Raw genomic sequence first — 15,450 nt, forward strand, 5'->3', positions numbered from 1 at the left:
TAGGCTTCATACAGTAGGATTGGTAGGCTTCATACAGTAGGATTGGTAGGCTTCATACAGTAGGATTGGTAGGCTTCATACAGTAGGATCGGTAGGCTTCATACAGTAGGATTGGTAGGCTTCATACAGTAGGATCGGTAGGCTTCATACAGTAGGATTGGTAGGCTTCATACAGTACGATTGGTAGGCTTCATACAGTAGGATTGGTAGGCTTCATACAGTAGGATTGGTAGGCTTCATACAGTAGGATTGGTAGGCTTCATACAGTAGGATTGGTAGGCTTCATACAGTAGGATTGGTAGGCTTCATACAGTAGGATTGGTAGGCTTCATACAGTAGGATCTGTAGGCTTCATACAGTAGGATTGGTAGGCTTCATACAGTAGGATTGGTAGGCTTCATATAGTAGGATTGGTAGGCTTCATACAGTAGGATCGGTAGGATTCATACAGTAGGATTGGTAGGCTTCATACAGTAGGATTGGTAGGCTTCATACAGTAGGATTGGTAGGCTTCATACAGTAGGATTGGTAGGCTTCATACAGTAGGATTGGTAGGCTTCATACAGTAGGATTGGTAGGCTTCATACAGTAGGATCGGTAGGATTCATACAGTAGGATTGGTAGGCTTCATACAGTAGGATTGGTAGGCTTCATACAGTAGGATTGGTAGGCTTCATACAGTAGGATCGGTAGGCTTCATACAGTAGGATTGGTAGGCTTCATACAGTAGGATTGGTAGGCTTCATACAGTAGGATTGGTAGGCTTCATACAGTAGGATTGGTAGGATTCATACAGTAGGATTGGTAGGCTTCATACAGTAGGATTGGTAGGCTTCATACAGTAGGATTGGTAGGCTTCATACAGTAGGATCGGTAGGCTTCATACAGTAGGATTGGTAGGCTTCATACAGTAGGATCGGTAGGCTTCATACAGTAGGATTGGTAGGCTTCATACAGTAGGATTGGTAGGCTTCATACAGTAGGATTGGTAGGCTTCATACAGTAGGATCGGTAGGCTTCATACAGTAGGATCGGTAGGCTTCATACAGTAGGATCGGTAGGCTTCATACAGTAGGATTGGTAGGCTTCATACAGTAGGATCGGTAGGCTTCATACAGTAGGATCGGTAGGATTCATACAGTAGGATTGGTAGGCTTCATACAGTAGGATTGGTAGGATTCATACAGTAGGATTGGTAGGATTCATACAGTAGGATTGGTAGGATTCATACAGTAGGATTGGTAGGATTCATACAGTAGGATCGGTAGGCTTCATACAGTAGGATATGTCCAAAGACAAGCAGGAAAGGTGCAGATATTGTTACTGGCACATGACATCATATGTTGTTCCTGGAGAGACAAACCAATCCTTGAATATGTGTGTGTGTGTGTGTCTGACACATCAGTCCAGGAATCAATAGTTGTGTCTGTTCTTCTGGGGATGTGTGACTGTGGCTATTACAGTGTGTCTGGTGTCTGATGATAAGAGCTTGAGTTTTACTGAGTGTGATTGTGAAGCCCACGATAGACGTTAATGACATCCAGGAGTGGCTGTGGCTAGCTGGTCGTGGCGAGCTGGCTGGGGGATGGGGGACGACACACTCGCACACCGACAGAGAGAGAGAGAGACATACTGGCACACCGACAGAGAGAGAGAGAGAGACACACACTCGCACACATATATGCTCACTCGCTCGCACAAACACACCATACATAACACACACACAGCACACACAGCACACCATACATAACACACATACACACAGCACACACACACCATACATAACACACACACAGCACACACACACCATACATAACACACACACAGCACACCATACATAACACACACACAGCACACACACACACCATACATAACACACACACAACACACACACACACCATACATAACACACACACACACCATACATGACACACACACACCATACATAACACACACACACACACACACAGCAAACACACACACACCACACATGACACACACACACAGAAAACACACACACACCATACATAACACACACACAGCACACACACACACCATACATAACACACACAGCATACATGACACACACACACCATACATAACACATACACACACCATACATAACACACACACAGCACACCATACATAACACACATACACACAGCACACACACACCATACATGACACACACACCATACATAACACACACACACACAGCAAACACACACACACCATACATGACACACACACACACCATGCATAACACACACACACACACAGCAAACACACACACACCATACATAACACACACACACACAGCAAACACACACACACCATACATGACACACACACACACACCATGCATAACACACACACACCATACATAACACACACACACACCATACATAACACACACACACCATACATAACACACACACCATACATAACACACACACACACAGCAAACACACACACACTATACATGACACACACACACACCATGCATAACACACACACACCATACATAACACACACACACCATACATAACACACACACACCATACATAACACACACACAGCAAACACACACACACACCGTACATGACACACACACACACAGCAAACACACACACACCATACATGACACACACACACACCATACATAACACACACACACACACAGCAAACACACACACACCATACATGACACACACACACACACCATACATAACACACACACACCATACATAACACACACACACACAGCAAACACACACACACCATACATGACACACACACACACAGCAAACACACACACACCATACATGACACACACACACCATACATAACACACACACACACAGCAAACACACACACACCATACATGACACACACACACACACCATACATGACACACACACACACAGCAAACACACACACACCATACATGACACACACACACACACACACCATACATAACACACACACACACAGCAAACACACACACACCATACATGACACACACACACACCATGCATAACACACACACACACACACACACCATACATAACACACACACACACCATACATAACACACACACACACACAGCAAACACACACACACCATACATGACACACACACAAAATCAAACGTTTTCAAAGTCAAACAGCGTTTTTTACTCATTCAACCTGATCGACTCTTTACTAAGGTAGGGTAAGCTACAAGCACTCTCCAGTCCAGAGCGTCGCTAGCTTCAATTAAATCGAAGGGTTTCCTGCCTGTATCCATCCAGAGAACATCACAAAGACTGAGCACCGAACAAAAACCTTTTCAGAGTTTCTGAATGTAGTCAATTTGGAGACAAGATGGTGCATTTCAATGAATCATTCATAGTGAGGGTGTCCTAAATGGTATCTATACCCTATATAATGCAGCACTACATATGACCAGAGCCCTATGGGTCCTGGTCTAATGTAGTGCACTATATAGGGAATAGGGTGCTATTTGGAATTGCAGCCAGTGATGAGAGGAAGGTGAGTGTTATGCTAATAAAAACAGAGCTCATGCTAGGTAGATGTAATGCTGATGTAGCGGCTAATATTAAGCACTAAAATAAGGTATTTAATGGGGGGGCAACACTGTTAGGCTAAAAGGTTTGAGTGAAATAATTGCTAAGTGGTTACAGACAGCAATAGCCTGCGATGGGAAACCATACATGTAACATGTCCTCATCAACTCACTGCATTATTTCACGTCTGTCCTATGTCAGATTTGGACTTTGAAAGAAACGTTGAATCACGACTTGGAGCAACTTGCCTCTTCAGAATGATTACAGTCATTTTTCTATTTTTTAAAAGGTTTTTATTCCACCTTTATTTAACCAGGTAGGCTCGTTGAGAACACCTTTATTTAACCAGGTAGGCTCGTTGAGAACACCTTTAATTAACCAGGTAGGCTCGTTGAGAACACCTTTATTTAACCAGGTAGGCTAGTTGAGAACACCTTTATTTAACCAGGTAGGCTCGTTGAAAACACCTTTATTTAACCAGGTAGGCTAGTTGAGAACACCTTTATTTAACCAGGTAGGCTAGTTGAGAACAAGTTCTCATTCACAACTGAGACCTGGCCAAGATAAAGCAAAGCAATTTGACACATACAACAACACAGAGTTACACATGGAATAAAGAAACATGCAGTCAATAATACAGTAGAAAAAAAGAAAACAACAAAGTCTATATACAGTGAAATAGATTTAAATATTTTGGGTGTGAGCCGGCAGGCAGCTACACCTCTCCCAGTAATACACGCCGGGGCTGTGTTCAGTAGGGCTTACCATAGCATAAATCTGTGTTCTTAGTGGTCAAGTTTCAGGATATACCTACTAGACTGACTCCAACACAAACTGTTTCATAGATTGTTCAGACATATTCTGGATTGAAACGCTTGCATTTAGAATTGTAAATAATAGGAATCAACCTGCAAATTATTGAAATACACAACATAGTTATATCTGTATGGAAGGATGGACTTCTCCAATGATTACTTGAACTAAAAGTCAGTCTGTGAACTGTTCATGAAACAATTGATCGTCATGCTAGTGGCAATGGGAAATAATCAATGGATATCACACATTACTTCATCCAGCAGTGGAGCTCTAGAGCCTGGGGTGTGTGTCTGGTGTGTGTGTGTCTGGTGTGTGTGTCTGGTGTGTGTGTCTGGTGTGTGTGTGTCTGGTGTGTGTGTGTCTGGTGTGTGTGTCTGGTGTGTGTGTGTCTGGTGTGTGTGTGTGTGTGTGTGTCTGGTGTGTGTGTCTGGTGTGTGTGTGTCTGGTGTGTGTGTGTCTGGTGTGTGTGTGTCTGGTGTGTGTGTGTCTGGTGTGTGTGTCTGGTGTGTGTGTGTCTGGTGTGTGTGTGTCTGGTGTGTGTGTGTCTGGTGTGTGTGTCTGGTGTGTGTGTCTGGTGTGTGTGTGTCTGGTGTGTGTGTGTCTGGTGTGTGTGTCTGGTGTGTGTGTCTGGTGTGTGTGTGTCTGGTGTGTGTGTCTGGTGTGTGTGTCTGGTGTGTGTGTGTCTGGTGTCTGTGTCTGGTGTGTGTGTCTGGTGTGTGTGTCTGGTGTGTGTGTGTCTGGTGTGTGTGTCTGGTGGTGTGTGTCTGGTGTGTGTGTCTGGTGTGTGTGTCTGGTGTGTGTGTCTGGTGTGTGTGTCTGTGTGTGTGTCTGGTGTGTGTGTGTCTGGTGTGTGTGTGTGGTGTGTGTGTGTCTGTGTGTGTGTGTCTGTGTGTGTGTGTGTGTGTGTGTGTGTGTGTGTGTGTGTGTGTGTGTGTGTGTGTGTGTGTGTGTGTGTGTGTGTGTGTGTGTGTGTGTGTGTGTGTGTGTCTGGTGTGTGTGTGTCTGGTGTGTGTGTGTCTGGTGTTTGTGTGTCTGGTGTGTGTGTGTCTGATGTGTGTGTGTCTGGTGTGTGGGTCTGGTGTTTATGTGTCTGGTGTGTGTGTCTGGTGTGTGTGTGTCTGGTGTGTGTGTCTGGTGTGTGTGTGTGTGTGTGTCTGGTGTGTGTGTGTCTGGTGTGTGTGTCTCTGGTGTGTGTGTGTCTGGTGTTTGTGTGTCTGGTGTGTGTGTGTCGGGTGTGTGTGTCTGGTGTGTGTGTCTGTGTCGGTGTTTATGTGTCTGGTGTGTGTGTCTGGTGTGTGTGTGTGTGTGTCTGGTGTGTGTGTCTGGTGTGTGTGTGTGTGTGTGTGTGTGTGTGTGTGTGTGTGTGTGTGTGTGTGTGTGTGTGTGTGTGTGTGTGTGTGTGTGTGTGTGTGTGTGTGTGTGTGTGTGTGTGTGTGTGTGTCTGACCTCGGTTTGTAGTCTGTGAATGGATGTCTGTGATTGTGAATCTAGATATATTTTGATAGGGTGTGTTTAAATGCTGTGTTATTTCTCTATGTTTCATGTCTGACTAATAACACTGACGACATGAGTACAGGCAGAATAACTTTGGTACTGAAAAACAGGAACATTTGGAAAGCCCTAGAGCCCGTTTAGAACAATACACATTCTCAATGTGCTCTATTTGAAGCGTGAGTAATCAAAGAATAATGTATGCATTATACTAGTATATCGATAATCATCTTTTATAAGCAGGTGTGTCATAGCAAACAAACTGACCTTATAATATTTTAACCCTTTTATAATCCCTTATAAAAGGGAAGGCTGCTTCCTTTTTCCTGTTTAGATCTATACTTTGGTTATGTCCCAAATGGCACTCTATTCCCTATGTAGTGCGCTACTTTTGACCAGCGCAACATTGGTGCACTACATAGGAAATAGGGTGGAATTAAGCGACGCAGACGTTATAATTTCAACAGGATCTAAACATTTATTATGTTTGTCTGGTGGCTTTAAGTGTTTGTAAGGTCTGGAGTGGAGTTTATTGTGTGTGTGGGGGAGGAGGGAGGGGCGTGTGTGTGTGTGTGTGTGTGTGTGTGTGTGTGTGTGTGTGTGTGTGTGTGTGTGTGTGTGTGTGTGTGTGTGTGTGTGTGTGTGTGTGTGTGTGTGTGTGTGTGTGTGTGTGTGTGTGTGTGTGTGTGTGACTCATGGCTAATGTCTCCTTGTAGTGAGTACAGCAGCGAGTCACAGACACAGTAGATCATGTACAACCGTTTTGTTCTCATTAAACTTGAATGTGTGTGTGAGAAGCGCCGCCATATCAGCTCTCCCCGGGCCCCAAGCACTTCTGCCTTGGGTCATATTCAGTAGAGAGAAAACGTTTTGAAACAGAGTGAAACGGGGAGGCCTTCCCAGTTGACCCTCAGGGATTCCCTCAGTGGTAACTGTGTTTTCAGTAGCGCCTCAGTAACGGCCACTGTCCACTGCTCTGTGGTGCTGACGTTCAGTTGCCAAACATCGCTGAACGTTGTAAAACGTTGCAGATAGAAATGCCACAAATAGAGCCGACATCATTCATTGGTCTACATGTCGGAGAGGCGTGTTTGTTCTACATTACGTATTTATATCTGAACGATTTCAAAACGGAGTGTCCTTCTGAACGTGCCCCAGAACTGCGATAAATATCTGCTGTCCATGGTGCTGAATTGACCATCTCCGCTATTTGGTTCTTTGTTTACAAGACATAAAATAAATACAATAAAATTATATTTGTCACATGCGCCAAATACAACAGGTGTAGTAGACCTTACAGTGAAACGCTTACTTACAAGCCCTGAAACAACAATGCAGTTCAAGAAAGAGTTCATAAATGATTTACTAAATAAACTCAAGTAAAAATAAAAATATCATTAAACAAACTGTAACACAAGAAACATACATAACAATGAAGAGGCTCTATACAGGGTGTTACGGTACAGAGTCAATGTGGAGGCTATATACAGGGGGTACAGGTACAGAGTCAATGTGGAGGCTCTATACAGGGTGTTACGGTACAGAGTCAATGTGGAGGCTATATACAGGGTGTTACGGTACAGAGTCAATGTGGAGGCTATATACAGGGTGTTACGGTACCTAGTCAATGTGGAGGCTATATACAGGTAGTTACGGTACAGAGTCAATGTGGAGGCTATATACAGGGTGTTACGGTACCGAGTCAATGTGGAGGCTATATACAGGGTGTACCGGTACCGAGTCAATGTGGAGACTATATACAGGGGGTACAGGTACCGAGTCAAAGTGGAGTCTATATACAGGGTGTTGCGGTACCGAGTCAATGTGGAGGCTATATACAGGGTGTTACGGTACCGTGTCAATGTGGAGGCAATATACAGGGTGTTACGGTACCTAGTCAATGTGGAGGCTATATACAGGGGGTACAGGTACCGAGTCAAAGTGGAGGCTATACATAGGGTGTTATGGTACCAAGTCAATGTGGAGGCTATATACAGGTAGTTACGGTACAGAGTCAATGTGGAGTCTATATACAGGGTGTTACGGTACAGAGTCAATGTGGAGGCTATATACAGGGGGTACCGGTCCTGAGTCAATGTGGAGGCTATATACAGGGGGTACAGGTACCGAGTCAATGTGGAGTCTATATACAGGGTGTTATGGTACAGAGTCAATGTGGAGGCTATATACAGGGGGTACTGATACAGAGTCAATGTGGAGGCTATATACAGGGGGTACAGGTACCGAGTCAATGTGGAGTCTATATACAGGGTGTTATGGTACAGAGTCAATGTGGAGGCTATATACAGGGGGTACCGGTACAGAGTCAATGTGGAGGCTATATACAGGAGGTACCGGTACAGAGTCAATGTGGAGGCTATATACAGGGGGTACCGGTACAGAGTCAATGTGGAGGCTATATACAGGGGGTACCGGTACAGAGTCAATGTGGAGGCTATATACAGGGGTACTGACACAGAGTCAATGTGGAGACTATATACCGGGGGTACTGGTACCGAGTCAATGTGGAGGCTATATACAGGGGGTACCGGTACAGAGTCAATGTGGAGGCTATATACAGGGGGTACCGGTACAGAGTCAATGTGGAGACTATATACAGGGGGTACCGGTACCGAGTCAATGTGGAGGCTATATACAGGGGTTACCGGAACCGAGTCAATGTGGAGGCTATATAGGGGGTACCGGTACTGAGTCAATGTGGAGGCTATATACAGGTAGTTACGGTACAGAGTCAATGTGGAGTCTATATACAGGGTGTTACGGTACAGAGTCAATGTGGAGGCTATATACAGGGGGTACCGGTCCTGAGTCAATGTGGAGGCTATATAGGTGGGGTACCGGTACAGAGTCAATGTGTGGGGGTACAGGTTACTCGAGGTAATTTGAAAAATGACAATAAACAGCAAGTAGCAGCAGTGTAAAACAAAGGGGGGGACCTTTATTGGGCCTTCCTCTGACACCGTCTGGTATATAGGTCCTGGATGGCAGGAAGCTTGGCCACAGTGATGTACTGGGCCATACGCACTACCCTATGTAGGGGCTTCCTCTGACACCGCCTGGTATATAGGTCCTGGATGGCAGGAAGCTTGGCCACAGTGATGTACTGGGCCATACGCACTACCCTCTGTAGGGCCTTCCTCTGACACCGCCTGGTATATAGGTCCTGGATGGCAGGACGCTTGGCCACAGTGATGTACTGGGCCGTACGCACTACCCTCTGTAGGGCCTTCCACTGGCATGCCTAGTATATAGGTCCTGGATGGCAGGAAGCTTGGCCACAGTGATGTACTGGGCCATACGCACTACCCTCTGTAGGGCCTTCCTCTGACACCGCCTGGTATATAGGTCCTGGATGGCAGGAAGCTTGGCCACAGTGATGTACTGGGCCGTACGCACTACCCTCTGTAGGGCCTTCCTCTGACACCGCCTGGTATATAGGTCCTGGATGGCAGGAAGCTTGGCCACAGTGATGTACTGGGCCATACGCACTACCCTCTGTAGGGCCTTCCACTGACATGCCTAGTATATAGGTCCTGGATGGCAGGAAGCTTGGCCACAGTGATGTACTGGGCCATACGCACTACCCTCTGTAGGGCCTTCCTCTGACACCGCCTGGTATATAGGTCCTGAATGGCAGGAAGCTTGGCCACAGTGATGTACTGGGCCGTACGCACTACCCTCTGTAGGGCCTTCCTCTGACACCGCCTGGTATATAGGTCCTGGATGGCAGGAAGCTTGGCCACAGTGATGTACTGGGCCGTACGCACTACCCTCTGTAGGGCCTTCCTCTGACACCGCCTGGTATATAGGTCCTGGATGGCAGGAAGCTTGGCCACAGTGATGTACTGGGCCATACGCACTACCCTCTGTAGGGCCTTCCTCTGACACCGCCTGGTATATAGGTCCTGGATGGCAGGAAGCTTGGCCACAGTGATGTACTGGGCCGTACGCACTACCCTCTGTAGGGCCTTCCTCTGACACCGCCTGGTATATAGGTCCTGGATGGCAGGAAGCTTGGCCACAGTGATGTACTGGGCCATACGCACTACCCTCTTTCGCGCCTTGTCGTCAGATGCTGAGCAGTTGCCATACCAGGCGGTGAAGCAACCGGTCAGGATGCTCTCGATGGTGCAGCTGTTTAACTTTTTGAGGATCTGGGTATCCATGCCAGATCTTTTCAGTCTCCTGAGGGGGAATAGGCGTTGTAGTGCCCTCTTCACGACTGTTTTGGGTGTGTTTGGACCATGATAGTTTGTTGGTGATGTGGACACCAAGGAACTTGAAACTCTCGCACTTCAGTCCTGTCGATGCCACTTCAGTCCCGTCAATGTTAATGGGAGCCTGTTCCACCCTCAGTTTTGTATAGTCCACCACTGAAGGTGGTTGCCTTATGATGGTGGTCCTTTCTCGGCAGCGAGTGTGATAAATCAATGGCATAGCTCATTGTACCAGCCCCGGGCCATAGCAGCTAGTCCCAACGGACCGGCTGAGTTTATTGTGTTCAAAGCGAGGGCTAAAAGGCAATTACAATGTTAATGTGTCACAGCGGGGAGGTGAAAACCTGGCTAGAGTGAAAAGACGAACGTCAAAGGTGATGGAGTGAGCGGAGTCACTCCAGTTTAACAACAAATGGCGCCTAGGGAGCACGCGGAACCCCAGGAACAACAAAGCCACTTAACCGGGAGGGACAACAACTGGCACCACGAGACAAGAGACACCACCGACCACACAAGCGCTGACGATGAGAAAATACTGGATGAAAAATGAACAAATTAATAGGCTTAAAATAATATAAATTATGACAATGAAAATGCATTTACAATGATTTACATTGGATTTTTCTAAATGTTATTTGGTTAAAAACACAGTAGGCTAATTTATCCCAAAAATGTTTTTATTTTATTTCACCAGAAATGTTATTCCTCGAGTGGCAAAGAGCACAGCCGCCCAGCAGGGCTAATATAAACCACCTCGCCCGGTAGCCCTCTCAGGGCCTCATAATAAGCCACTAAACAGGCGCACTAAGACCATAATGAAAAGGCTCTTAGCGATTATCACCGCGCCACCTGGATGCATCTCTGGGGAAGGAGGAGGAATAAGAGGCTATGGTTGGTTTTCCTTACAGAGACACATAGCAACATGGAGAAAAGTACACTTTTTTTCCTTAAAACATTTGGCCTATTTTTCAATCAGTAGCCTTGTCCTTTTTTTCAGTCTGGTATTCATTTAGTCAAGATTATATAGCTAACATGTTATATTATTGCATGGAAATCACAAAACGTTCCAGAATGGTCCAAAAATGGCAGCCATTATGTTCAGGGAGAAATCCAAGCAAATCTAATTGGAATGAATGGCAGTAGCGACATAGTGGATGCCATTCCTGCTTTTATTTATGCAGAAAAATAAAAGGCATGTGATAAATCATCATTTGTGTAGGCCTAACATAATTATTGTCAACCTAAAATATTGTCATATAATTATAAATACAGTTTATACGGGTTTTATTCAAGGGTTCTGTACAAATAGCCTCAAAACATGTAAACAGACCATAAGTGTATACATTTTAGTTTTCTAGGAAAGCTGTGAATGTTATTATATGATACACTATCAGTACTTACTTTAATTTACATCTTGTCAGTTCTATCATCAATTGATTTCATCCAGTATATGGCTGTGGATTGACTGCATTGTTTGAATGGAATATTGGCAGTTAATTAAGAAATATTTATGAATGAATTCCTTTAAAACTGTCTGGCTAGCTAGCTAACACACAAAGCAGATCATCTTTAAATTGAAACAATATCGTATCCCAGTACTGCCTGACCAGGGTCGACCAACTCCCTGACCATGGTCGACCAACTCCCTGACCAAAATAGCTGCCCTTTATCCCGTCATAAGAACGTTCATGTACATTCCAGTATTCTAATTCCGAATTCTATGGTTCTAGGAGGAGGTATATGCATTTAATTGAAGTTGGCAATATAATTTGGCTAAATATTGGCTAATCAGGGCGATAATGCAGTGATTGTGATGCTAATGTTAATGGATTCCGGAAAGAGAAAAGCTCTCTGGATAGGCTAATTCCCCTGCTCCGTGCGCGGTCTCTAGAGAGACCGAGTGTCTTTTCAGGTTTCCTTATTAATTGAAGTGTGTTATGTGTTATTTTCTGCCTCGCTGAGCAGTCTGTGACGTGACCACGTCAGTCAGTCAGCCAGCCAAGGGTTAAATGAAAGGGGATTGGGCTAAGGTAATGCATTTTCTTTCACAGGCTCTGGTCTAGTGGACTATGTGCAACGTTTTTCTTACAGGATATGAAAATAGGCCTAGCTTTCAATTAAATAACTGGATCATATTTCTACATCGTACTGTTAAACCTAAATTGTGTTATTGTTATGGATGTCAGATCATACAAACGTGATGGGACAGGGGTAACCTACATATGTAACATGGGCACAGCTGACATCAAACACAGCCATAGACCTACTGTAACAGTAGCTAGCCTATGTTATTAAGTTCGTGTGATTTCTTACATCTGTCACCAATATCAAGTCCCCTGTTCCCTTTAACCAATTGTTTTAGGCAAAGCATGAGCGAGCGCATGTTCCAGACTGTACTGCGCATGATCGAAAAAGTCAGAGTTTGTGTGCTATGACTTTCAGCCTCCCTCAAGCGTACAGCACAGTGCAGTGTTCTGAGTGATCTCTCCCCCCATTACCATCATCACGGCTACAGTGACAGTGAGTGTTCTCAATTCTCTCTATCTTTAAGACTTCTCCCTACTACACTGATTAACGTACCCGCGCGCACAGACACGGGAGGTTCACTTCACATACTCGTTCTTGTAGAATCTCTCTCTCTTTCACTCACACTTTCTTTCTCTCTCGCTCTCTCTTTCTCACACACATACACTTGAAATATGTTATTTATGGGCATTATACGATTGTTATTTTATTTTCACTAAATGATTTGTGGCATTGCTTGCTATCATAGTCTACATGTTTTGGTCTGGTTGAGTAGAATTTCAACCACATCTCAGAATATTTGACAAACATATTTTCTCTTCAGTGGCTCATATTGTGCTAATTAATCATTTTGTGGTTGGGGGAGGAGGAGGGGACATGTGCCAGCTCAGCCAAGTGTGTAATAGGGAAAATGACAGAGCAGACTGCTTCAGAGCCGGAGGTGGGAGGGGTCTAGAGGCCCACGGGTGAATTGATGTGAGGAGAGGAGTGGAGAGAAGAGACGGGTGAGTTTTCGATTGACTCCACATCATATTAAAAAACACACGGCCGGTGAATGAATATGTTTCCTCTGCCCCTGTAAGGCCTATCCAATACATGGGTGGCTCAAAAACAATAGAGCCACAAACCGGATTGGCTACATGCGATATAAAAGAAGCGTTTATTGGCTATCTTCCCTTAATCTGTATTCTCAAGGTGACAACTATTCGTTGAGAATCCTCCTGGGACCCGACATCTTGACCCCTTGTTGCCTTCAATGATAGGTGATAAAGTGAGCATTGACTAGATAAAATCACTATCACCCCCATGCAATTCAATTGCACCCAGACCATGAATTTGTTCACTATAGGCTACAACTCTGGTATTCGAATCAAACATAAAATGGTGAGCCAACCACACACACAGACACACACACGGAATCACATTGATTTGCTGATTATATTTATCAAGATGAGACTAGAATGTATGTACTTGAGAGGTTGTTATAGCTGCAAAATAACAGACCATGGCCATATCTAAAGACTGGACGGTAGTGAGGACCATCTATCTGACAGATTATATGCACAGTGGAACGAGTCGAACGACGCCTCTATCAGACTCGCTGACTCTCCATTTGAGAATTCCATCAATGTTTTTTTTATTTTAAAGGTTTTGCACCTGCATACGGCCTGTCATCACACAAAACGTGAATAGCACGTTATTAATGTGTTCGTGGAACACAATATCACGCGCACTCGACAAAATATGAATCACGTATGGAAAAGGGAAGGGGTTGTTTGAAAAGACTGACAGCCAGTCAAATAAGCTATTTTTTTTGTGTATAATCAATAGTTTGTGTTTTTCTTTTAGTGCAGATGTAAACATGTGTGTAAACATGTTTTATTTTGACCATCTAATTTATGTTCTTCATAACAAATAATTAAAACGAGTGTCTGTCTAATTAAAATAAGTGTGCCTAACTTTAATAAACAATTGGCTAATAAACAATGCCGATTATTATCTGTAAGCAAGTCTCGCGGTGGGAAACTACCTTAGATTCTGCACTGTAACCCCCTCCTCTGGTGTCATGGCTGTTCTTTTCATTCTACAACACATTCAATCAGACGGTCCTACACATCAGAGGAGGTCTGGACGAGGCTGATAACGCCGCCTGTGATTAACCCCTTCACTCTCTCTGGGGACCGCTTCTATTGTATTTCTGACTCGCTCTTCTCTCTCAGAAAATACCGTTTATGTTTGGTCGTGCAATGTGTAGGCTAAGCCCCCTTTTCTCTGTTATTTTAGGGAAAATTTTACTTTACATTTCATTGTGGGAATTGAGATATATGCTAAACATTTTAATAGACTAGATATCATTGCCAATCACTGGTGAGATTTTTTTAAATTTGTTTTTCATAGGTATTTTTCCAGCTAATTCCTGGTGATGTTTGATGTTTTAGTGTCCCTAATGTTTTAGGAACCTGGCAGATACACGTGCGTGGTGACTGTAGACTAAAATGCAAATCACCTATTTGAAATGTGAACATATGATGATGGTAAGCTGCTGCATGAAGCCTTCGGTGGTTGGTATTGAACGTGATATAGCCTAGTCCAACAGAACGACAGCAAAAATAGGATAAAACCCATGCTTTTCTTCAGCACTCAAACAAGCCAAGCAGCGACGGCAGGTTGTTTTGTCGCTGTTCTTCTGCACGTGGTGCAGAACCTCAATCAGGAAATAAACAAAGGACCAATTAAGATGATCAATTAATCTCTAATTGATTCATGAATTCCCCATGCCCAGAATAATATGAGTTTAGAAACATCAAAATATCAAGTCACTCGGTTGAAAATAAAACATGTCTAGTGATTAAAAAAGCAGGCGTATAGCCTCATCCTATGTTCCCACCGCAGAACGCCAAAAAGAGCTGTCCAAAGAGAACAATAGAATTCTCCTAAATTGTAAGACATTTTTCGAATCAAATTGTACATTTAATTCAGCACCAAATAGGTTGAATGAAGAATAGTATTAGGCTTAGAAATATAGAACTCATCCGAGGCATTAGTGTCGCGCTCTTAAATGAAGTCTTTATTTCAGTGACGTGAGGAAGAAGCAGTTGTTGGGGTGACTTGCTGTAGTAAAAAATGTAAACATCTAGCTCACTCCTATTTCCAGGCTTCTGCTGCGTCCTTTGCACACTGCATGGGTTAGCACGGGCAGAATAACTTATAATTTAAAAATTTACAAATAATAATCTTCGAATAATGATTATTTATTGCACGTTAATAGCTAATTATACGTTGTTATTATTATTAAGACCAATACAAACTAG

The sequence above is a fragment of the Oncorhynchus keta genome, chromosome 10 (assembly GCF_023373465.1).
Source record: "Oncorhynchus keta strain PuntledgeMale-10-30-2019 chromosome 10, Oket_V2, whole genome shotgun sequence".
NCBI classification, from domain to species: Eukaryota; Metazoa; Chordata; class Actinopteri; order Salmoniformes; family Salmonidae; genus Oncorhynchus; species Oncorhynchus keta.